The following is a 23665-nucleotide window of genomic DNA, read 5'->3' as shown; positions in this document are numbered from 1 at the left end:
CCAGGCCGTTCATGGTCTTAAGTACTTACAAGAGGCAACTCTATTTCTAAAACAATAAATTAACCCTCCAGTTTATTAGACACAAACTTCCACACAAATCTGAATCCTCAGTCTGTTGGTATGATTAGGTTGCAATTTTTCAGGAAAACAGTTTTCAGTGCAGATGGTTTTTATTAAATTCCACATCTGTTAAGACTGTCAACATTTGATTTAGAAAATATTGAGAAATTGTATCAAAATACATTGTTTCTGCACTTTCAGAGAAGAGCATTTTGATTTTTGTATTGAACTGAATGTAGAAAAACAAACCCAAGCCTCCAGTTCCTGTATAAGATTTAAAATGTCAAGACCTGGATGGTATGTTTCAAGGGAACACAGAATGTTTCTATCATGTTCTCTACATGTCATCTTTCTGTGCTATATACATTAGGGAGCTTCTCATTAATGACATCCAGCCCTGCAGAGAAGGACTTGGGGGTACAGGTGGAGAAAGAACTGAATATGACCCAGCAATGTGTGTTGGCAGCCCAGAAAGCCTCACATGCCCTGGGCTGCACCAACAGCAGCATGGCCAGCAGGGCGAGGGAGGGAATTCTCCCTCTCTGCTCTCATGAGACCCCACCTGGAGCCCTACTAAATACTAATATACAAATGCATTGTTGATGAGCATACTTTACTTTTAGCACCAGTGAATCAAGACATTCAGGAAAGAAATTCTCCCATACCTGCTTTGACCAGAAACTTTTTTTTTTTTTTTTTTAGTATCTGTATTTTTAGTATCAGTATCCGTGTCTATCAAATGCATCATTTACCTTGTGTCCAGAAAGACTCATATGTTGCCTGTTTTGGACAAATGTGAATGATCTTGAAAAGTATTTGGAAATGTTCTGCAGTCATTATGCTCATTCGATTTGATATTAATGGGATAGATATGATATGAATGGGTTAGAGCAAGTCAGACTTACTCAGCATAAAGTTTCAGTGTCTTGTAGTGCATTATAATGGATCAAGTTGAATGAGTCTCCAGGCATTCTCAAATTGGAACACAAAAGCAGTTACACCTTGAATAATATTCTTGTTCTATCCAGATGTTGAGTTTCATCATAACTTGTTCTTATGAGGCATTTAATCCACTTCCAATTTCCAGTGTAGGCTTATGTGGATGTTACAAAAGTCTTTGCAGATATGTGAATGGCTCTCTTCCCTCGTTCTCCACAGGAGAGGTTCATCCCTGTAACTGTACAAGGCTGATGTTCAGGGATGATGTAAATTGGACACACTGAATCTAGTGAGATTTTGATTTCCAGATAGCTCCTGTCATCCTGTATACCGGCCACAAAGTTTAACAACCAAGTCTGGTAGGCAGATTTGGCCTCTGCTCCTGTGCTGAATTTGCTGGTGTCTTAAGATGTAAAGGGGGAAACTGCATCATTGCTAGTTAGAAGGTACCTGTGGTACTTACTTATTTATTCCTGCAAATATGAATAGAGTTCACAGATTTAAATACAAACTGCTTGACAGTAGATACTGTAAAGGTTGTTCATACTTGTTTTTCCTTCTCCGATCCTTTCCAGCATCCACTAGAATATGGACTAGTTCTCTGTGTGATCAGTTACACCAGTTACAATGTCATGTAGATATAGCCTTAGTTACCGTTTTGTAACCATAGGTTGAAATGGATAATTTCAAGTCCAATTTTCCTTGTTATGAAGAGTTTAAACGCTAAGGAAAATAAGAGAGAACTGCATCTTTTTTTATTTGCAGAAAGGAAAACACTCTTCTTGGCAGAGTTTCCAACTTCCAGAAGTATGCATCAATTAGAGAACTGAGGGTGATTCTTGCCATGCATGCTGGTAGGTTGCACAGTTTAGTTTCTGTTAAGCTATCTTGGGCCATAGAGGTGGTAGCAAGCACGTTAAAGCCTGTATTAATAGAACAAGCTAACAAACTGTTGATGACGCCTTTCAGTTCTACGAAAAAAATTGAAGATAAAAAGAATCTCAAAGAAAACTGTTTTTCTAAATAGTACATTTTTATAGCAGAAAACTGAAATGTAATATTAATAATTGAAAACCAAGCACGTGTTTGCTGACATACTCTCTTGTTTAAAGCTTTGGATTTTGGGAACAGTGTTTCCTTTTATGATTTTGGCCCTTCCACATTTGATTGCTCCAACTTCAAATTGGCATCAACTACTAAAATTGATCTGAGCTTTATGGAGCAAAACTAATTCCAAACCTTAATCTCTATGGCAGAGGTTGAACCATTTTGAATAAATATGTGCTTTGGTTTACTCCATCAAAGCGAAGCATTGTCATTGAGAAGGTCTGGCTTGCTCCAAATGCCTCCAAGCAGCCTGCCAGGCTGCTCGAAAAGCTATACCAAGGAGTTAATGCCTTCCCAGTCCTTCTGTTTCGTGACAGTAGCCTGACCCCCGAATGCTCTGGCTCCATCTGCAGTGTACAACTGGGAGCTGGCAGGGTCTGGCTAAGTGGGGAGGAGGAGAACTGGAACAGTTAAAGCATATAAAATTCCTTTTGAAATACCAGTTCTCGGGCATCCAGTTCAGTTGGTTTCATGTATCAGGCATCCTTTTAAGTTTTTTTTTTTAATTTATTTTTTTAAAATTTATTATTATTTATTTGTTGTTATTTATTTATTTGTTATTATTATTATTTTATTTTTTTTTGCTTTGCTTTTAAAAGTACATGTAAGGCTTGTAAACAGTTTCAGATTTTTTTCCTGTACCTGTAAAAGTTCAATGTCAAAATGCCAAAGGCTGCAGAGCGCTGAAGGACATGGGAGGCAAACAGACAGGTAAATAACAATAGGACCTAGAAGAAGAAAAACCTCTCTCTTTACTGCCCCTTGAATTTCATTCCAGTGGTATCTGAGAGTCTGTTGTGCTGAATCTGCAGCATACTAGTATCTTAGGACACCTGTTATACTTGATTAGGGTTGCTATCTTATGGATGCTTCCTTGTAGCTCTGAGAGTTGTGCCAGTATGACTCAGTCATAACAGCAATACCTTACAAAATTAAAGTCATTTAAGTTAGTAGGAATGTGTACATGACTTTATCTGTAAGAGACTGCTAGACAGGGAGGTGTTCAGCAGTTCAATTCCTCTTTTGGAGAGTACAGAGTACAGTGAGCAGGAAAAAGTAAAGGAAATTCATAAAAAAAAATAATACCTTGAGAGCATTTTGTAAGAGGGAATAATCCAGGGAAATGAGCCTGGAGAGGAAGAGGCTGTGTGTTTACAGGCCTGTAAACTTTGGGTGACACTTCTGGTTTAATTTTAAATAAGCTTTTGCTTTCCATTCAGTCTGCACGCTCTGAAAAGCCCTCTGTGTTTATTAATATCTACTCGGTAGTTTAGGTATGTATATCTTTCTGACTGCTTCATGCTCTGCTTATGTCCTACAAGATACTGAACATCTGTAGGTTACTGATGGTATTACATCTTTACTAACATGAAAAGGAATTGAGAACTAAAGACCTAGTTCCTCCGTCGCTAACCAAGTGCTGCTTGACATGTCAGCGATTTTTATTTTTGCCAACCCAACTGATCATTAAACACAGTTTCTCTCATTTGGAAATCCAGATGATCTGATATGATTTACTCATCTACATTTTTAAAAAAGTGATTCAGTCGTGTTTAGAGTGAAGCACACAATGATATATTTGTTTTTTTTCTCTAAATAATCAAGAGTAATAGAAGAAACAGGAAAAAAAATAAAACCATGTAACTGGAAGTTTGCAATTGTTCTTTGTTAATTGAAGAAATAAGGTACTTACTACCTTGAAGTACTACATGGGATCAAAACACACATAATGTTCATGGATACATTTTTTAAAGGACTTTTAAATGTGTTTTTTTCCTGTTAATTTTCAAGGTGAAAAGTGTTCTTTGGCTACAACTGTTCTTCCCCCTAATATCAATACTCCCATTATGTTATAAAACAGAAACATTGGCGTACATGTAGGATTATTGAACTCTGAGTCCAGTAGAACAAAGCCAGCTAGTCACAATTTAATATCCTTATTTGTAGGTTTTGTTATTTGTGTGTGTGTATGTATATATTTCCCATTGTGGAAAGTCACAGATTCTGTAAAGATTTGCTTGAAAATTCAATTGGTTTTTGTGGGGGAAGAAAAATAAGGGTTAAAATAAAATTAGAGCTCCCCGAAGATGAAGTTTTTGAACATCAGGCACAGCAAGGGCTTTTTGCTATGGGCTTGAATGCCCTTGTGGGAGCAGCAAGTAGGCTCTAATGAAGTCCATGGTTTGACAATTCATAAAGAACCTCATTGCTGACTTTTTTCTTTTTCTTGATTTCTAAAATGGAAAATAACAATGGCTGATTTCAAGTCTCCCGATGCTGATGGGGAGATAATGAATCAAATTGGGCCTATTATGAAAAAAGTCCCTTAAAGAAAATTATATTCAAACCCCTAAGTGGTTATAATTGCTGAGGAATGGTGTAAAAGGCTATTCAAATAACATCCCAGCTGTAAGCATTATGAACCATCTAACCAAATCTGAGGTTGGTTATTCCCAATTTTCTCACATTTTCTCCTTGTTCCTAGATCTGCAGTTTTCCTTTAGGGTAAAGGTGTGCTAAACAACTCATGCTAATTTAATTAAGACATTTTTGAAGTAAAACGGCTCAGGTTTTCAATATATGCAAATACATATGTAACCTCAGCTGAAGGGGCTCAGAGGTGGAAAATTGAGTGGTAGAAGTATAAAGTTAGACCAATATCCGTTATCAAAGAAATCAGACCCTGACAAAACCTTTGTTATTTGTGTGGTCCCGATGTTGTCAGAGAACCTACTGTTGCTTCAGGGTGGGAATGCCAGTAAAGGATGGGCTGTACTGAGGAGGTGGAAGTGGAAATGAAACCTGTGTGTGAGAGCCTAGAACTGTAGGACAAGGTATGACAAAAACAGGTTGAACATCACATGTGGATGTTTTCTACCTTTCTGCTTCAGTTAAATACCTGAGCGAGGTGAGAGCTATTGTAAACAGATGCGAAACTGCTGCTGCTGTATCTAATCTGTAAAAACCTGGAGTCCTTCATATAAATTACAAGGATTAAACCCATTATTTACTTCTTTACATGCAAAATTCCCTGTGGAAGACTGTAAGAATTGCCAGTTGAATTCCCAGCAAATCCAGGGAGGTTCTGCTGGGATGATGCTCAACTCATACTGCCAACCATACCAAGGGCTGTGAGGAAGCAGATGTCAAGTGGTGCTAGGGTGTGATATATCACAAGTGTCAAACCGTATTTTCTGAGTTTCAGGTGATCTTGCAGTTACCTGTAGATACTGAGCTGTGTTACAGTTTTGTTCAGGTAATTTATTACAGGAGATAACATTTGTTGCTCAAAGCAAATGATCTAATTGAAGTTAAAGGAACTAACATTTAAAAATAAATAAGTGCAATTAGACCCATGTTCTGCATGCAAGGCTTTCCCCAAGGAAGATGATTATTTCTAATGTCGAATGTGTGCTTCTCATGAACTTAAAATTTCAGTTGAAATGCATCAAAAATTTATTGAATGAGATTATGGTGAGAAGCTGCAATGTAGAGCCCACTGACTAGAGGAAAAAGGAAAGGAGGACAGTATTAAACAGAAAAAATGAGTAATCTTAAAAGGACTACATGATATAAAGGGAAAGAAAAATGAACAACCTTAACATAAGAATGGGAAGTAATCTGTATTTATTCCAAGAACTGAATTTATTCTCCAATAAATTGTATGGGATGGTTTGTCAAACAAATTATTTGGTAACAACACCCATTATGAAAGCACCATAACTCTTTTCAGAAGTAATAGCTTTTATCATTATCATTGATTCAGGAAATTGAAATAAATATCTTTGTATATTAGCACATTATGTAGATGACTTTGGAAAAGGATCAAAGCTATTTACTATTTCATGCCCAAAATGAAGTTGTTCTGTTGCCTCAGAAAAGGAATTTAATTAATCTGTGATGGCTGAGAAGCAGGCAATAAGTACTGTGTTACTTTCAGAGCTCAGAACAAATCACCTAAAGTTGTGAGGCTGAATGAATAAAGATGGATATCCTACCTTTGAGTGTGAACTATAGCACATGGCTGTGGTAGGTTTATGAACTTAATGTACAGTAGGCATATATGTATACATAAAGTCAGAAGGTTCAGGACATCCCCGTGGAAAGGGATCTGGGGATTCTGGTCAACAGCAATTTGAATATGAACCCGCAGTGTGCCCTGGCAGCCAGGAGGGCCAGCTGTACCCCGGGGTGCCTCGGGCCCAGCACTGCCAGCTGGTGAGGGGAAGGGATTGTCCCGCTCTGCTCTGCCTGGTGAGGCCTCACCCCAGGTACTGTGTGCAGGGTTGGGTGCCACAATATGGGAAGGACTTAAAAGTATTAGAGAGTGCCCGAAGGAGGGCAACAAAGCTGTTGAAGGGCCTGGAGGGCAAGGTGTATGAGGAACAGCTGAGGTCCCTTGGTTTGTTCATCCCAGAGCAGAGGAGGCTGAGGGGAGGCCTCATGGCAGCTTGCAGCTTCCTCACGAGGGTAAGAAATGATGTTTATCCATTAAATGTCTTGGGCCTGATTTTTATGTTCTTCTTTAGAAAAGGCCTATTAAATAGGGTGTCCTAGCTGTCATCTGTATAAATAAGGAAAATGTGCACTTTTGTAAAATCTAATTTATTGCTCGTCTTACTCAGTTTTTTCATATACTTGTATTTACATTTTTGTGTTACAAAATTGACTTAGGCATGGATGGTGATTTTATGGACAGTGTATTTCCAGGTCATGCCAACTCAGGTATAAATCAAGGGTCACTCAATACCTTCTGCAGTTCTATAAAAATCTAAAAATTAAGCTTTTTTTTTTTTGGGAGGGGCAATAGACTGTCTTTAAATGATGTACAACTGCACCTTTTTTTTTTGTAGACTGAATTACCATGCACTCACACATCTGTTGTTCAAACGAGCAATTCAGTACTCTGCATTCTATGTTAAAAATGTTTACCACTGCTGTAATATATATATATATATATATATATATATATATATTTCATGGTAGGATAGGGGATTCTTCAGAGCGATTTCAAAGACTAGAAGTCAAACTAAAATACTCCTGTGATTCCATCCCAGGTATTCATGAATTTTACCAAGCTAATTTTGAGATGAAAAGTGAGATGAAAGACCAAGTGCAGAAAATGAGATAATTTAAGTATGAACAGAGTGAGACCATGATTTTGGAATCATCCAGTCAGGTAGATAAAGTACCTCTTTCTGTGATGTGCTTATGGCTTATGAACAAAACTAAGCAATCACTAAAATGCCATTATTCAGTGGGACCACTATCTGTGTAGTGACAGACAAATGATGTAGAATTGGAATAATTCATGGTTGCTACACTTCTTAGAATGATGAAAGTCACTTTGCTGGATAGAAGCAAGTGCAGAATAAAATTTGGAGTTTTAGAGGCAGAAGACAATGTGACCCTGCCCTTTATTACAGAAGATGGTTGAATCAAGCTGCAGGTAGCTGTGATAGTTGTAGGGCTGGGGAATAGTTATCAGTAATCAGTTTGATATTTGTTTGTTAGAGCTTTTGTCACAAAATTTGACCAAACTGAAAAAGTTGCTGCTATTCTCTTTTATAAACCATAGCAATGCCACCGAAGGTGTGTTCAGATGTAGTTTCTGAATCATACAATGGCTGAAGAAGAGGCATAGTTGTCTCAAAACTTCATAAAGAGGAAAAGTGTATTCCTAAAAGCAGCTGCAATGCTTGGGCAGTTTAAGATGCACCAATATTAACATCAAAGAGTCTGCAGAGTTCATAATTCATATCACTTTCAAAGTCAGACCTGTGTGTTAGTATGAACAAGTTAACATTTGCTGCTTGTTCACTGTAATTAATGGGGTGTAATTCCTGTGATCACCTTGGTTCATTTAGCCTATGCTGTGTTGGCTATTGAGACAACTCACTGGACCTTTGGACAACAGAGAGGTATACATTTTTTGTTGTACTAGCTTACATTGTTGGAAACAGCAGTTTAAAAATACTGGAGAAGTAATTCTGATAAAAACCTGTAGAGGAGGTCCTCTACTGATATGGCTATTAACAACAGCACCTCTAAGATAGATTAGCCCTTTGTTTTCCACGTTTGGAGACCCAGTGTCGTCTGCATTAACAGTTGAAGGAACTGCTACAGGCATCCATCAATTAATGTGATTTGTCATTTTAAAGTACCCAGCTGGCTTGTAGCCTTTTCTTTGCCACCATCCAGCATGATCCAGCACGCTGTGTAAAACAAGTGGTGACAGAAGGATGAGGCAGGTTCGTGCTGGTATCAAGAAGTAAAGAATCTTTGCAGCTCTTCAATGAATTGCTCTCCATAGCAAACATGGGATTTCTTTTAGGACCTGATTTTTGTAACCCTTGTGACAAAAGGAGTAAACTTCCCTGAACTTTGGTAATTTGACAAGTTTATGTGGAGCAGACCTAGTTGGTAAGGGTGAGGGTAAAATACTTTCATAGAGGATATTCTCATAGTCTGTACTGAATACATGAAGTACCCAATGCATGCACCTGCCTCGTATGCTACACTAATAAATGAGGGTCCTTTCACTGCCAGGTCAGGGAGGAAAACAAAGAAGCAAGCAAGCCCACATCTATTAGAAGATGGCCTTGTTTCAGTGGCTTTTTGCTAAAGTGAATGTGTGATATAATGTAATAAAGTAGCCAAAACTGGGTACAGCTTTACTGCTTCCATAGTAAAAGCAAACGGAAAGCTAATGTGAGAACTTCAAACTATAGATCTGTTACCCTGAGAGAGCCTATCCCTGCCCACTGCATTTTTATTTTTATTTTTATTGTTAGATTTGTGCATGTAGTTATTTTGTGTAGAATTATGGAAAAGAGATATGTCTGTTTCCCTTATTTATCATAAGAACACAACTTGAAAGTAGGAAACTTGCTTGCAGGAGTTTTTCCTTGATCTTTTCCATATTGTCTCAAAAATAAATTCTGAACTTAGTAAAAGGAGAGAGACATTCCCTTACAAAACTGGAATTAGCTATTCTCTCTTAATCTACAATGAAGTGAAAAAGCTACTTAGAGCCAAAAACTTTAACTGGGAGGAAAACAGTGAGGTGCATCTCTTTGAATTATGTACTTGGCAGATTGTGGCAAGACTGGGCAAGGCTTAGAGCCAAATACTCTGGAGCATACTTTTGTTGGCCTTTTGTCAAGAATCTGGTTCTCTATGCTTATTGTCATGGCAGAAATTTATCTGTATTTTATTATTATTAGAAATCAAGAAAGGTTCTGCAGCTGGAATGCCACGTTAAAATAGTAGGGGAATGCTAGATATGTGTTGACAGGAATCTTTACTGAAATTGCCAAAAGCAGGCACTAAAGGTTCCATACATCTTCATGGGTAGGGACTGGATTGGTGTGTTTTTCTACAAACATTAGTGCTTAAATTTGAACTGACATTCTGGAAAAGAAATGATTCATGCCATATTTGTTACTAGTCATCTATATTATGTAAATATGATTTGGAGGGTTGAAGATGCATCTTTTTGAAATAGAAGCAAGTATAATAACTTGGTATTATTCATTTTTACAGCTCAGCTAAAGCTCAAGATCTGCTATAAATTTTATCTTCTGTCTCCTGTTTATTACCCTCAATTTTTAGAAGAGTCCTATGCAGGAAAGAAGGTTTCCTGCTGTGACCTCCAACTGGGGAATTTACATTATTCTTCAAATTCCTATTTAGGATTTTTCTATCAACTTACCCAAAATATTTTTGCACAGATATTCTCTTTATTCTTTAGTATATTTTTTGGCCATTAAAGTTAACTGCTAATGACACCGTATCAGTCAGAAAACATACTGGGAGGTTTGCCTGAACAAAGAATTCAGAACTGGATCCGGTATAGTCTTTTTTGAGCGATGTAATACAGCATACTCAGATAAGATGATAGAAAAACTTATTTGGCAAAATAATGAAAAGTACCCCCAGTCTTGATTCACTGCTGTAGGATTGGAGCTTTTCTGAGATTTTGTGAGATAATAGCATCACTTCTACAGAGAAGCACCGTACTTCTGGTACTCTTTGTGCTATTTCTCTGTATTCTGATCCTAAGGCCGTGTCCTTGAAAATAGACTTTCCTGGCATTAGGGCTTGCTGATTCTTCCCACTATACATCTAATGTACAATTTTCTGTTTTGGCATTCAAGATGTTACACACATTTCTCTCTAAATGATTATCTATTGGCCTGAGCTTAAGACTGAAAATCTACTTTTTCATGATTCATCAGTTTCAGGTTTCTTATCTCTTTTTCTGTTGTGCTTGTATATATTCTAGCTTCATAAGCCTTATTTCCATGGCAAACTATTACTGTATAGAGATAAAATATGCAATTAATGAGGCTGGACAATACATTTTATTCAAGCAAAGTATTGCCTGGCAAAGTCATCACAGACTCCTCGGTGTCTGCTCCATGCTGGCAGTGTGACACTGTTGTTTTTAGCACCATCTGGTAGGTCCACTGTCATCCATAGTCAAGCATATACCGTGCAGTGATTTCCGTGGGGTGATTAGCTTATGCTATAGGATGTGTTAGAGCTTGGGTGCTCTCGGTAGTGTTGTGCTCTACTGGTTACATTTGCAATCCCGAAATAGTTATTAAAAGGCAATTCAAAGGGCAGAACCTTGAAGCAGAACCTTGTTCACCCCTTGTATCTACACCTGCCAGTAGCTTTTTTATTACAGCACAATGAAAACTGGACAGCAAGTAGTCTATGAATTTATCAGCTATTGCAGGCACTCACTACAGGCAGCTGCGTGTCATTATTAGAGCAGTTCCATAGCTCTAAGAACATTTCAGGATGTCTTGCCTTAATGATCTGCCTGTGGTATGACTGACAGCATTATACGAGGCCGGTGAGCCATTTGGTGGGGACATTCCGACATTGCTTACAGAAAATGTAATGAGAACCATTGTTTTCCTGTAGCAAATAAAGTTCACAGAACCAAAAGCAATGAAGCTCAAAGACAACATTGTGAATTCCTTGTAACAGAAAAATTGTAATGCTTACTTCAAAGTGGTCGAACACCTAGCACCAGCCATGGGTTAGCTAAGGTTTTCTTGCTGTTCTTGCCACTTCTATAAAGAAGAAAGCACATTCATCATCTGGGGAAGATAATAACTATGCTGTCTCAAGAAAGATTATACCTTCTTTGTCAGGGTAAATTCATTAAGCAGCAGAATATGTAACAGGCACAGAACCATACCAAACACTAAGGAACAGACACCCTTCCAGCTCTCTGCAATTGAGCAGAGGGAGGACATGAATTACGGTTTATTCTTCTTTCCTTTTTTCTGATCTCCTGGTACTTACGAAAGCACAGGTTTTCTACACTGTGAGTAAACACCATAGAGTCTGCAGTTACTTGATCACTGCAACCAAATGTTACACGTTTACACTTTTTTCTTTGTTTTCAAAGCCATGTTTTAGAACAAAGTACTGCTGAATTCATACCCCCTCTGGTGGAGCTACAAGTTGCATATGTATCCTGAAGCCTACTGAAGGCAGTGAGAAGATTCCTGTTGACTTCTTGGCTTTTGAATGGGACTTTGACCACACATATTTTTATTGATATTTACAGTTAGGAAGAAGCACCATGCACTAGGTCAGCTAAGATAACTGTTAATACAAACACTGGTTTTGCTTGCTGATAGTTTTAGAGAGTTTTCAGTTAATTATTATTTAATATTTAGTACTTCAGCCTATAACATGAACAGGGAAAAGTTAGAAAAATGGAAGGAGGAGAGGGAATGAACAGTAATGGAGAGCCTGCAAGCAGGCAAGGGTAGTGTTCTGTAGTAGGTGTACACATTTGGCACAGTGCTCTGCCCAAGCTTCTCTTGGAGCAACCGTATGAACACTGCAACAGAGCTGTTCTGCTTGCTGCTTGAGAGGACAGGCAGAGCCTGCCTGCAGCATGCTTGCCCTCTGTGCAGGCATACCATGAATTGGTTTCAAAGCAATTAAAAAAAATAGATTTTCTCTTTCCACTGGAGCATCCAAGAGTAAGAGAAGGCAGCACTTATATTCTATCTGTTCTGTTGATCTTCCAGGGATCCAGCATTGGTCCCTTCTCTTCTCTGTACTTCTTTCTGCTTCTACAGGGTGACTCTATAAAATTAGGTAGTAACAGCCTAGGACAAAAATAGATTTTTGTGTGTTTAGAGCCACATAAAAGAGTCCTGTACAACTACTACTAGTAAGTTTTACAATACTAAAATGACTTGTATTATTATTTTTGTAAGCCAATTGATATTTAAAACATATGACCTATGCTTGGTTATATTCCTATTGCATCCTATGGGACATTTCCATCAGAAATTCCATCAAACCCAAGAGCTTTTGATGTGCTATGGATAAGCTGTCACAAGATCCAAAGACATTGCAGGTGATCTGAATTGAAAGCCTGAATTATGATCAGCTCTGTGCTTCATGGGATTTTCAGGCAGGTATGGGTCCTGTTGCAGTGCTGGCAGTATGCTTATTAGCAGTAGCAATGATGCCTAAGGCTCACATTGCAAATCAATGTAGGTGCTAGGATTTCCAGGTAGACAGGGACAGTCGGCTCCACACACAGATTTCACATACAAATGCAAGCCAGAAGGTCACGAGCATTTGTAGTTCATCGTACTTCATGGCACATCGCTGCCAACAATACAGTAGTTCAATATCTGAAAAATGATTGAATCTCTAGGAATGATTCATAATCAATTTTTTTTCTGGTTTTATTTAGCATATATTTTTCTCTGCTTGAGTTAAATGAATAGAGAATCTACCCATGGCTTAATCAGCAAAATAAGAAAAGGTGAAAAGGATGATTTAATATCATCTGGTGAAACCCTTTAGAAAAAAAACAAACAAAAACAAAACAAAAAACTTTTGGAAATTAAATAGTTTGGACCTCTTTTTGGTAAGGTGGTGTTACTATTCCATCATTCTGATCTTCAAAACCTGTACCCAATATCAGGCTGTAAGGGAAAGACCAATGCATTTCACTAGATGTAATACAAGGGGAAAAACAATCATTATCTTATCCTACTTTGTCATTCATAAGGGATATCAACATCAGGTAGGATGTTGGTATCAACTTTTCATTCCTCAAGATTATCATCTCCAAAATGTTGTTAGTCTCCTGACTTGTAAACACAAAATCTTGTGTTTGTTTTCAGTCAATAACTGACTTCCACACAGTAATGCCCAAAGCTCCAGCTAATGTAATTCCAGGTAAACAGTTGGAACCACAAACAAAATATCATCCCTTTAACATCTAAGTGAATTATGCCCCTATTTAATCACCTAATTTAAAATAAAGTGTATGATTCATAGAAATAATAATGCACAACAGATGGATTGTTACTGCCGGTAAATGGTTGGATACATAACATTCCTTCAACTTGATACAAGGTTTATAGTTAGTCATTAGATGTTTGTCAAAGAATTGACAACACATGCAGTACAGTTCCAGTAATAATGACAAGGTACGTTATTCTGTGTTACAAGAAAAGTGGAGGGGTTTTAACCCCTTCTGAGGGGGCAAAAATATAAACTCATAGACACAACAGAACGGTAGATTTCATAGGATTTTGTATGCAATTTAAGATCCCTTTTTGCAGGTTTGGCCCCATCAGATTAAACTTCACATATATTTGGGGGACAAATGCCATTGCATGCACTGAAAAAAGATGAAAGAGATGATGGTCATGTTTTTCATTTCCTGAAAAAAAGTCAGAAAAGGGAGATGGAAAAATAATTTAAAATCAAGAAAAACAAAAAATCTGCAGCTTTTCAAATGGCATAGTTTCAAAATAACCTTCAAGGTAAAGGATTCAAGAGAATGTATGAATTTTTAAGTATCTGCTCAGTTGGAGAGCTCACGAATGTTCTCCACTTCATGTCGTACCTGAGAACTTCTAAAAGCTGCCAGTTGGTCAATATTTTATAGATACTTTGTACAGCTGGGCCAAGGATCATTTGAGAAGCTTTCATAGAAAGAGCAGGCTATGGATTTAAAAGCAAAAGTGTCTGTAATATTTATAATAATCACTGTAAAAAACACTGAGGATCCTTACACTGAATGTAGTGGTTCTCAACCTTCTTCCTATACTGTTTCAGCCCACTTTTGAGGTATGTTCAATTGTTCAATATAATGGAATTTACTGTGTTCTTCCGCCCCCCCCCCCCCCCCCCAGTTCTTTGACAGTTTTGCTGTACTGGGGATTTATGAAGAAGAAGCACTGACTTTTTTTTTTCATTTTAGAGCTCTGAAACTTATATAAACTTCAAGAGGACTTAAAAAAAAGTTAAAAAATTTGAAAAAAGAAAAAAAAAAAAGAAACAATGAGGAATAATATCCCTTCCTCTTAAGAAATAGCTGTTTTGATGAAAGGCTGGTACTGAAAATGGCCAAATTTTGTTAAAGCTGTTTTGAACAATAAACCTTGACTAACTGTAGCTGTTTCTACAGGAACTTGCCATTCATATTCTTGAAATTCACAATATCACACCATTTTCCTTAGAGAAAATTTAAAAAAAAAAAAACCTTCTTGGGAAGGGATGGTGCAAAGGTTTAGTCATTTCCTTTAGGAGCTTATCCTCTCTACCAGTTTTCCACTTTCATTTTAGCATCCTCATTTCGTAGTTTTTTTTCAAATCAGATGAAATGTGAAAAGCGGATCTGCCAGATAAGACCATAGTTATGCACAAAGAAACAGCACAGGGCTGCAGACTTCCAAGTCCTGTTGGCAATTTGAATCTTTCTTTCCTCCTGCCTGTGAATTCTACTTTAATGGACTTCAGGGTGCTGCTTTTTTTTTTCTTTTTGTTTCTTTTTTTAATATTTTTTTTGCTCAAAATTGCTTGAGAAATTGCTGGTTAAGATCTATGTTAGACTAAGAATTGATCATTGCTTCTGCACTTAGTATCTACTATTTTAATTCACTAGTGAAAAAAATCACTTCTGGACCCAAGACTAGAATAAGAACATCTGCACTCTGTAAATCCACTTTCTATTTTGATGATTTCAGTGCGGTCATTGATAGTAGGGAAAAATTTCACCCTATTAGTATTGTGCAATGAATTTCCCAAGTCATTAACTCATATTTTGTAAACTGAAGAGATTTCAAGATTGCTTCCAGATGTAGAAAATACTGCACCTGGAAATACTCCAGGTGCACATGCTGTTTTTTCTATTGCACATATGCCCTTGAAGTTTAGTTATTGTCACGTACTTGTTTCATCTGGATTGCAAAGCCCCAGAGAAGAATTTTTAACTTCAGTTCAAACAAAGGCTTGCAAACATTTATTGGTATCATTTACTATTTTTAGATTAATATGAATTAAAAATACTGTTGCTTGAGTAAAGTTCCATGAGAATAAATAGATATTAAATATATTAACATTGCTTTTTTAAGCAATAGCTTTTGAGTCTAAGTTGAATAAATGGTAACTCTGTAAGCTGGTGTACTTGATAATGAAATTAAAAAAATAATACAAATATTGCAATCACTAGCCAGTAGTTGGTCACTGTAAAACAGTGGGAGCTAATTCGGTTTGAGATCTAAATGCCACACAAAGAAAAAGGAGTTTTCAGAAATGCTCTCAGTTCTGCCGTAAGTTGAGTAGCAGTGCACCCTTGCTTGCCAGGGAATGTCTTGTTCCTTTGCTGGATACAGAAAAGATAACAGACTGAGAAGCAGGTCACACATCCCCAGAACACTGTGGGTCCTGTCAGGTGCTCTTATTTTTGGCCCTAGCTATGTTCTAGGGCAATGGGTGCATCCCCAGTTCCAGGGGCATTGACTGTGTTGTGAAATGCACCTCCTCATCCCTGGTTATTTCAGCAAGGTGTATACTGGAGCACGCAGTGACGCCATCCAAATCTGTGTACTCAGTTTTCTTCCAAGGAAAACCAGGAACCATGGAGAGCTGTTGTGTCGCAAGATCTTAACACAATTTGGACCTGAGATGTGAATGAGGTGCAGGGCTGGAAGCTGGGACTGCAAACTTTGGAGACAGACTCCATTAGGTGTCTGGTTAGGCTTGGACACCACTTTACTTCATCCTTTCTGGCAAGAACAGATTTCTGTATGTTGGCATTCTCTCTTCCCCGTTCTCCTTTTTGGTACTAGACAGGCATGCTCACTGTATGATGTAGATCGGTATCACATAAAACTTTATGTGCATTTTAATCATAGGAGATACCTCTTCTTGATGCCCAGACATTTGACACTAATAGTGTTTTTCATTGCAGAAGTTGATTTTAACGACAGCAGCTCATAGCATAATGTAGCAAATCGTGAAGGTGACCTGTTGCAGATTATAAACAGGTTCCTAGCCCTTCATTCAAGAAGACGTGGTTAGAAGTTCTCTGATGCTAAAAGATAAAATTTTGAAAGCTTTGCAGTACATTTTGGCAGTGTTATTGCAGGAGACATGTTTTAAACCCAATAGTTTTATGGGTATCTGAAACTACAAATGCCATTTTTTATTGCAGTTCAGAAGGCAGGGTAGACTATATTTAGTAGTGTTATTGAAAAACGATATATACCTGCCTTACAGCAGTTAAACATTCCAATCTTTCTGTCAATGTATCTTTCTATTGCTTTTATTTTTGTGTTTTTGCAGTTACAACTGGAAGGGTATGTGTTGGATTGTGTTGTTGAGAGCAGAATTAACCCTTGCCCGGTAGGAAATATTAAGCCTGTGAATTATGCAAAATTCGTTTAAATGCTGGAGGTTGATAGAACTTGTGATATTCTTGTGCCATTTGCCTATCCTTTTACAGGATTCAGTTTTATTCTAAAGGTCTGGTCTGAGTACTGGTACAGCCTAAAGAGAACGTAAGGGATCAAGCCTGAAAACTACATGTTGTTGCCCTATTTAGTACTTGCTTTAGCTCCTTTCCAGTTTCTCAAGTGCTACGCGATAGCAAGTCAGTAATTTGCAGGAACAAATTCTGTTCCTCAAATCTTCATTATCGTCGTATCTTAGCATCTTCTGGTAGCGCATTAAACATTGCCATTTGTCATATATGCTTACATCTCTTAATCTCTCCGGAGGGAGAATTGTATGCAGAGTTGCATTTGGGATAATAAAGATAGTCAGCCGTCTGTAATTCCCCTGGGACAAGAAGAATTTGCTTTCCCATCAAATGTTACAGGTCATATACTTTGTACTTTGATCAAAACTTCAGCTGAAAGAGCTGAGGAAGAGATTTCTCTTGCTTTAAAGGAAAACACTCCACTTTTGTGAGTGTAGTTGCTTTGCAATATACAAGACTCTCCAGTTCAAAACCATGTGGCCTTTGTGCTCTTGCTCTAATGTCATAAATTCTTTTGATTGCTTTGATTTATTGTCTGTCTTCTGTTACTTTGTGTCCTGTTCAGGACCTCATATCCATTTTCTGACATAGAGCAGAGTTTAAAGGACATAGGAGAGTGAAACAAGTGGTGCTGTAAATTCTTCTGCTGAAGTTTTCCAGTGAGAATTCTTCTGCTGAAGTTTTCCAGTGAGGAGTGTATTATTGCTCTTAAACTCATCAATAGAAAAAAAAAAACATGATATTTTCTTGTATGTAGCCAAAAGTTCTCACTGTGCCTTGACATTAACTGAGAGGTAGAAGGAGAATAAACCCCAAAAGCTGAAATAGAGTGGTGCATTCATCTAAGAACAACATAGGGTAGGGTTGGTAAAGATTAACTTCAACCATAATTCTCAGTTAAATTCGAGCATTTAGGACTTGGTTTTTCAAAATAGGTTGTGTTTAGTGCTATCAAAAATAGCAGCAACTGAGAATGGATTCACAGGCTTTCTGCCTCCAGCAGCTGTGTACTGCCAGCAAAACTTGAGGAAGACTGATCATGTTTCAAGGGCCACTGCTGAGATCATAGAATCACAGAATGGTTTGGGTTGGAAGGGCCTTAAAGCACAGCCAGTTCCAAACCCTGCCATGGGCAGGGACACCTCCCGCTATATCAGGGTGCCCAGGGGCTTGTCCAACCTGGTCTTGAACACCTCCAGGGATGGGGCATCCACAACCTCTCTGGGCAACCTGTGCCAGTGCCTCACCACTCTCTGAGTAAAGAATTTCTTCCTACGATTTAATCTAACTCTTCCCTTTTTTATTTTAACACCATTCTGCCTTGCTCTATCATTATCTGACTGAACAAAAAGTTGCTCTCCATCTTTTTTATAAGCCCCCTTTAGGTATTGAAAAGCTGCATGAGGTCTCCCTGGAGCCTTCTCTTCAGTCTGAAAGAGATCTCAGGGTGAGCTTATTCTAAAATAATGCCCTAATTCCTGTCCAGTCATTTTCATGTAAATCTTTCTTCAGTAGTTTATTTTGAAGAACTTGAAGGATCTGGCCAGGTCTGTTAAAACCTATAAGAAATTAGAATTTGTTTAGCAAAATGCCTACCAGTAAGAGTGTTTTCTAAAGACTGATATGTTTTCAGCAGTCTCTACAACATTTGCAAATCTTGACATTTATCTTGGGAAATCAATATTTACATTTGAAATCACAAGTTTTTAATATCAGTATTCCCATAAACCAGTGAACAACAACTGAGGAGGTTCAGTTTATCACTGAATCGACTAAAATGTTTTGGGACAGTTCAACAAAATTAAGTACTTAAATTTGAATTAAACCATCTTAGAAATATATTTTAGTTGTAAAGAAAAGTTGAATAATTTGCAGTTTCCAAAAAATCCAAAAATCTTTTGAAGAAAAGTTTCTGAAAATGAAATACCTGAATATATTCAGTATATTCTCCTGTGGTAGGGAGGATAAGTGTTTAACTTGCAAGTCTCAGTTAGAAACACCATTTTTTCTTTTCAATTTAAATGATAGATTAGTACTTAGTGAGATCTAGTTGCTTAAAAATTCAGGTTTCTGAAAATGAATTTCTGTTTATGAAAAAAGATTGTTTTCTTACAAGAGAAAAAACATATCCTTCTACATTCATAGCTCAAAGGTAAGAATAAATATGAATACAGTCATAAGTCACTACAATTTTGCCCTTAATTGAAAAAAAAGGAAAAGAAACAACACCACAGAGTAAGGATGCAATGAATGCTTTAGGCTTATTTATGCATTTTAGGAGGTTTGCAAACTGTTTGCTTTACATGGTGCTGCATTTGAGCACCTAGGTGTTAATATGTTATAGCTGAGGGACAGGTCACTCTGCTGTTTGTTTGCTGTTAAAACGCTTTGCTATTTTAATGGCAAATTCTGAAATGAGAATATGTTTGAATTAGCTTCATCGTTGAATATCAGAATCTCCAGATATTCCTGGAAGCAAAGCATAACGTACTGAGTTTCCAAAGAAGTATAGTTTCTTTGAAATACAGCAAGGAAGAGCAAAAAAGGCCACAGAGTACTACTTAAATACATAGGTCCAATTAGTTAAATAATTTCTAGCCTTCTTAGCACTCCAGGCCTGCGGTATATGGGGAAAAAGTAGCTGGACAAGTGTTGTTAGAATAGCATGTGGTTTGTGCAGTTCCTCTGTTACTTAAAATTTGATTTCATTGTTAAATTGTAAAATCTGGGAAACCAGGATGATTTAGGGGCATTCTGACAGGAGTTATACAGCACCTGTAGTAACTGTGATCTTGGATCAATTGTATTTACTCAGTAGAAACAGGATGGCTTCCTAAAGATAAATATTGTTCTAAATAGTTAAAAGCCTACTCTCGTTAATTAAATAAAGATAAGATGAATTCCACAGATGATGTTGCATGAAGTAACATGAATTATACAGCTGGTTTATGGCGGGGCAGGAACAGACAAAAAGGAGGATAGCATTCAACCTCATTATCTATTTGTGTCATTCTTTGTAAATTCCTAAAAATCATTTAAGTTCTTTAAGAGAAAAAAAGTGGATTTCAGGGGCAGTTTTATTTGAAAGCAGCACTCACTCTTTATTGTCACATGTTTATCAGAGTTGTTCCCTGCAGCCATATAAGCAACTAGCCCACATTTAATAATGACAAGAAATAGCTATAGTTTTCTGGAATTCACTGCAGCTTTGCACGGAGTGTTTTCTGAACTACCAGCAGTACTGTGTTGTGCCCATCAAGGATTCAAAGGGAAGTCATTCATGAAAGGAGGGGGAAACGTGTTCAGTGTGTTGAGAAATGATGCCAAGTACTTAAACAATGCCAGGCAAGCAATATATTTATCATTGCATGGCTAGTGTAAAAATCATGTATTTCTTCAGTCTCTCTCTTCCATTCTTGGATAGTTGGATATGGTAAGACAGATGCAAGCACTCTGAAAACTAGGAATAAAAACCAGAACACTTATATTCATAACCAGGATCTTCAGGTCTTGAAATCATGATTTATAGTGCTACTAACAAGTTCCCATCGTATTACACAGCCTAAAAGAGCTAGTGAAGGAGATTAGTTTGCTCGCTCATGGTAAGAATAGGCCATGACCAAAACATCGTTTCTGTAAAAGTATTCTAGGATGTTTCTTCCTGAATTTGATTATTTTCTTTTGAGAGATGAGATGTTTTAATAGCATTAATTCTTTTGTATTTTAGTACATTATAATGTGATAGGGTGAAAGAGAAAAAAATGATATATACTACTGGGATTTGTGTCCTTTATGGAAAGCTCTAATTTCTGAAATGCAGATTGAATTCAGCTGAAGAACACATTTTGCTAACAATAGCAGTATCTAGATTCTCTGGAGTGGGATAGGTGACACATTTCTTCACAAAACAATCACTGAATCTGTGAGAATCTTTCTATTTTAAATGTGCTTTTGGTTATTAATGAAGATATTGTAGAAAATACAATAGAGCAGGAAATCACTAGCTAAAATCTTCTTATGTTAAATTGAAATATTAAAAGTGTAGATTTCGTGTTATAAAAGATGAAGCTCTGAAAAATTTGAGAATGTAGGAAAGCAAGCCAGGCATTGCTAGCTCTTGACTCTACTCTCAATAAGATATAAGCCTTTAGAACATTTGTTTTATTGAACAAAATAATAAATAAATAAAAATGTTAATAGAAAGTGGAATATGAGATGCTGGTTTTTTTACTACTGATAAGTCCTTCATTATTATTTTTGAAAAGGTAACTGAGAAAGAATTTAATCAATCTGGACTTCAGAAACATAATACCAAATAGTAAATTAACTCAGGTGCAGAACTAATGTGCACATCTGTGCACAACTATATGCAAAAATTTTAAGGCCAGTACTGATGGTTTGCAGTGAAAGAGAAAGTATCAAGCTAATGCATTTAGAATTCCCAAGAAACTTTTCTTGTGATCTTGGCATAACAAGTACAGATGTGCTAATTAATTTGCCTGTAACTCAGATTTGAAGCTGACATCAATTTGGAGAAGTAATAGAATATTAAGAAGAAAAAAATGGATGATATTGAGTGTTATAGTGATAGAAATAGGATGAAAGTGGAAGAATACAGCATGCAAGATGAGGAAAATCTGCTAAAGTTGGAGACTCAGCAATTATAATCAAGAGTCAAAAACCCACCACTGTGCAAAGTTTTCTTGATGATCAGAAGGGAACTATTAGCTGCTGTGTGATATAAAAGTTAAAATTACACATGCAAGTGGAGAAGTCCTTGCATGGGTGTTTACAGCAGAATTTAAAGGTTTTTAAAAAGTCACTAGTGGACCAAATCCAGGACACTTTAAACCATTCTGGTAAGCAGTTGCAAAAAATAACAACAACAACATCAACAACAAAGAAAAAAACAACAAACAAATAAAAAACCCACCCCATCACCTACCAGGATAATTGTGAATGAAAAGCCAATTTTATAAGAAACTACACAATTATGGCTTGTGGTTGTGGTGCATTTCTGTCTCTAAATAGATCAATAAACTAAATACCAGTGAAAAAAGATGGATTTGTGCTAACACAAATCCAAATTCCAATAAATTGGTTATGAATAAATTTTATGTAGAAATTATCTAATTTCTAGCTGTAGTGAGTGTGTTGCTTTGGAATAGGCAGACAGGAAAAGGGGAAACAAAATGTAATGAATGCTAAGGTTGCTCACATTAGTTTATGCTGGAGAGTACATAGCACTGTTGGTGGCAACAAAAGGGGAACAGGGCTAAATAAACAAGGAGGAGGTCTTTTCCAGTCCTATCTCCAGAGAAAGACTAAAAATCTTATGGAGTAAGCAGATCGATATCCATTTCTTTTTTGTTCTTGGGAATTGACTCTTGCACTCATTTTAACTTCAGAACTCTGGAGTTCAAACTTAGATCTCCCTACCTTTGGTTTTATATTAGGGGGAAAAAGTGCAGTGAGAGACAGAAAGATGATGAATGTAGTCTTCTAAGTGATCGGTGTCCCTGAATTCAATGTGGGTTCTTGCTTTCCCTCTCGCTGAAATTAGCAGTCTGAAAAATGGAGCAGGAAGGAAATGAACATGTTTGCATTTGAATGTTGTGTACAAAAAGCCTCTCATTACATTTGTTAATGGTAGCATTTAGGAAAAGAATGTGACCTCAGCTAGAAAGTAGTATGTATGTTGAAACCGATAATTGGATTTAGCCGCCCCTTCACAAAATGCCCTCATGAAAACATGAGAGACCAAGACTCATTAACAAGGCACATGTTTTTCTCAAGTTGAGACAATACATTGCATTGGCAATCAATTCTTCCCTGTCTTCTCTCTGTCCAATGTGATAATTTACTAATTTGACTTACTGTTGAAAGGAAAAAGTGAATCTACGACTTGTCCTACTGAGAAGCAAACCATATATTCTTTAAGGAGGTTGAAAGTGAAATGTTGGATGGATTTGTTCGGTTGAACCTAAATCTCGATCTAAATCTGAACTGTGCACTTTTTATTTTTTTATTTTTATTTTTTTTTTTAATTCATGTTTTCTTGCTTGTCATTTAAAATATGTGTGAGGAGATCTAGTATATGACTGAAAGAAAAGCAAAATCTACAGAATGAGGTGCAGGCACTTTTTCTTCCATTTCACATTCATCCCCTGTAGTAAGTACACACAGGCAAACACCGACACTTGTATTGTTGGTATAAGTTTTGCTCATCTTGCATTTAATTAAATGCAGGACAGCTACTTAGTTTTAAATTGGATTATCACTACAATGTAGCTTTCTTTTTGTTTTGCCTTTTCTTAATGACCTTGCTGGGTATTTGCTTATTGTTGCTATTGGCAAATTGAAGGATACCTTGTTGTGAAAAAAGGAGGAAGAAAAAAAAAAAAAGGAAAAAAGCATTTGCCATCAATTGTAGCATAATTAAATGGTGAAGAATTCCTCTACATCTTTACCATGTATAAAATTTATTGGATCATCTGATTTTGCATGGCACCAGCAAGTGCATAAAGAACAACAAATGTTTCAAAAATCGTAATTCAAAGGGGTTTTCTGCTTGTTTCAAGTACATGCATTTGTATCTTTGCAAATTGGAGTACTCTGTGGATGAGGTTGTGAATTTTATGTGAATGATAGCAATACATATACCCTAATGCACCAAGGATTTTATTCATGATACTACTTAAAAGCTTGAAACGATCTCTCTTAACCTCA

At 36.9% G+C, this 23665-nt stretch overlaps 1 long non-coding RNA gene across 5 annotated transcripts in view; it reads left to right on the top strand.

Moving 5' to 3' along the window:
• The window catches only part of LOC118249135 (uncharacterized), an 87652-nt gene that overhangs the window by 17324 nt on the left and 46663 nt on the right, over positions 1-23665 (top strand). For 4 of the 5 annotated variants that reach the window (XR_007708878.1, XR_004778956.2, XR_007708880.1 and 1 more), the window contains exon 2: positions 1765-1853. The exons of the other annotated variant lie outside the window; for it this stretch is intronic. This is a non-coding gene — a long non-coding RNA (uncharacterized LOC118249135). The remainder of the gene's footprint in view (positions 1-1764; positions 1854-23665) is intronic. 5 annotated transcript variants of the gene reach the window in all.

The sequence above is a fragment of the Cygnus atratus genome, chromosome 15, assembly GCF_013377495.2.
Source record: "Cygnus atratus isolate AKBS03 ecotype Queensland, Australia chromosome 15, CAtr_DNAZoo_HiC_assembly, whole genome shotgun sequence".
NCBI lineage: Eukaryota > Metazoa > Chordata > Aves > Anseriformes > Anatidae > Cygnus > Cygnus atratus.
The sequence above is the reverse complement of the archived record's forward strand: the minus strand, read 5'-3'. Positions and strand labels throughout refer to the sequence as shown.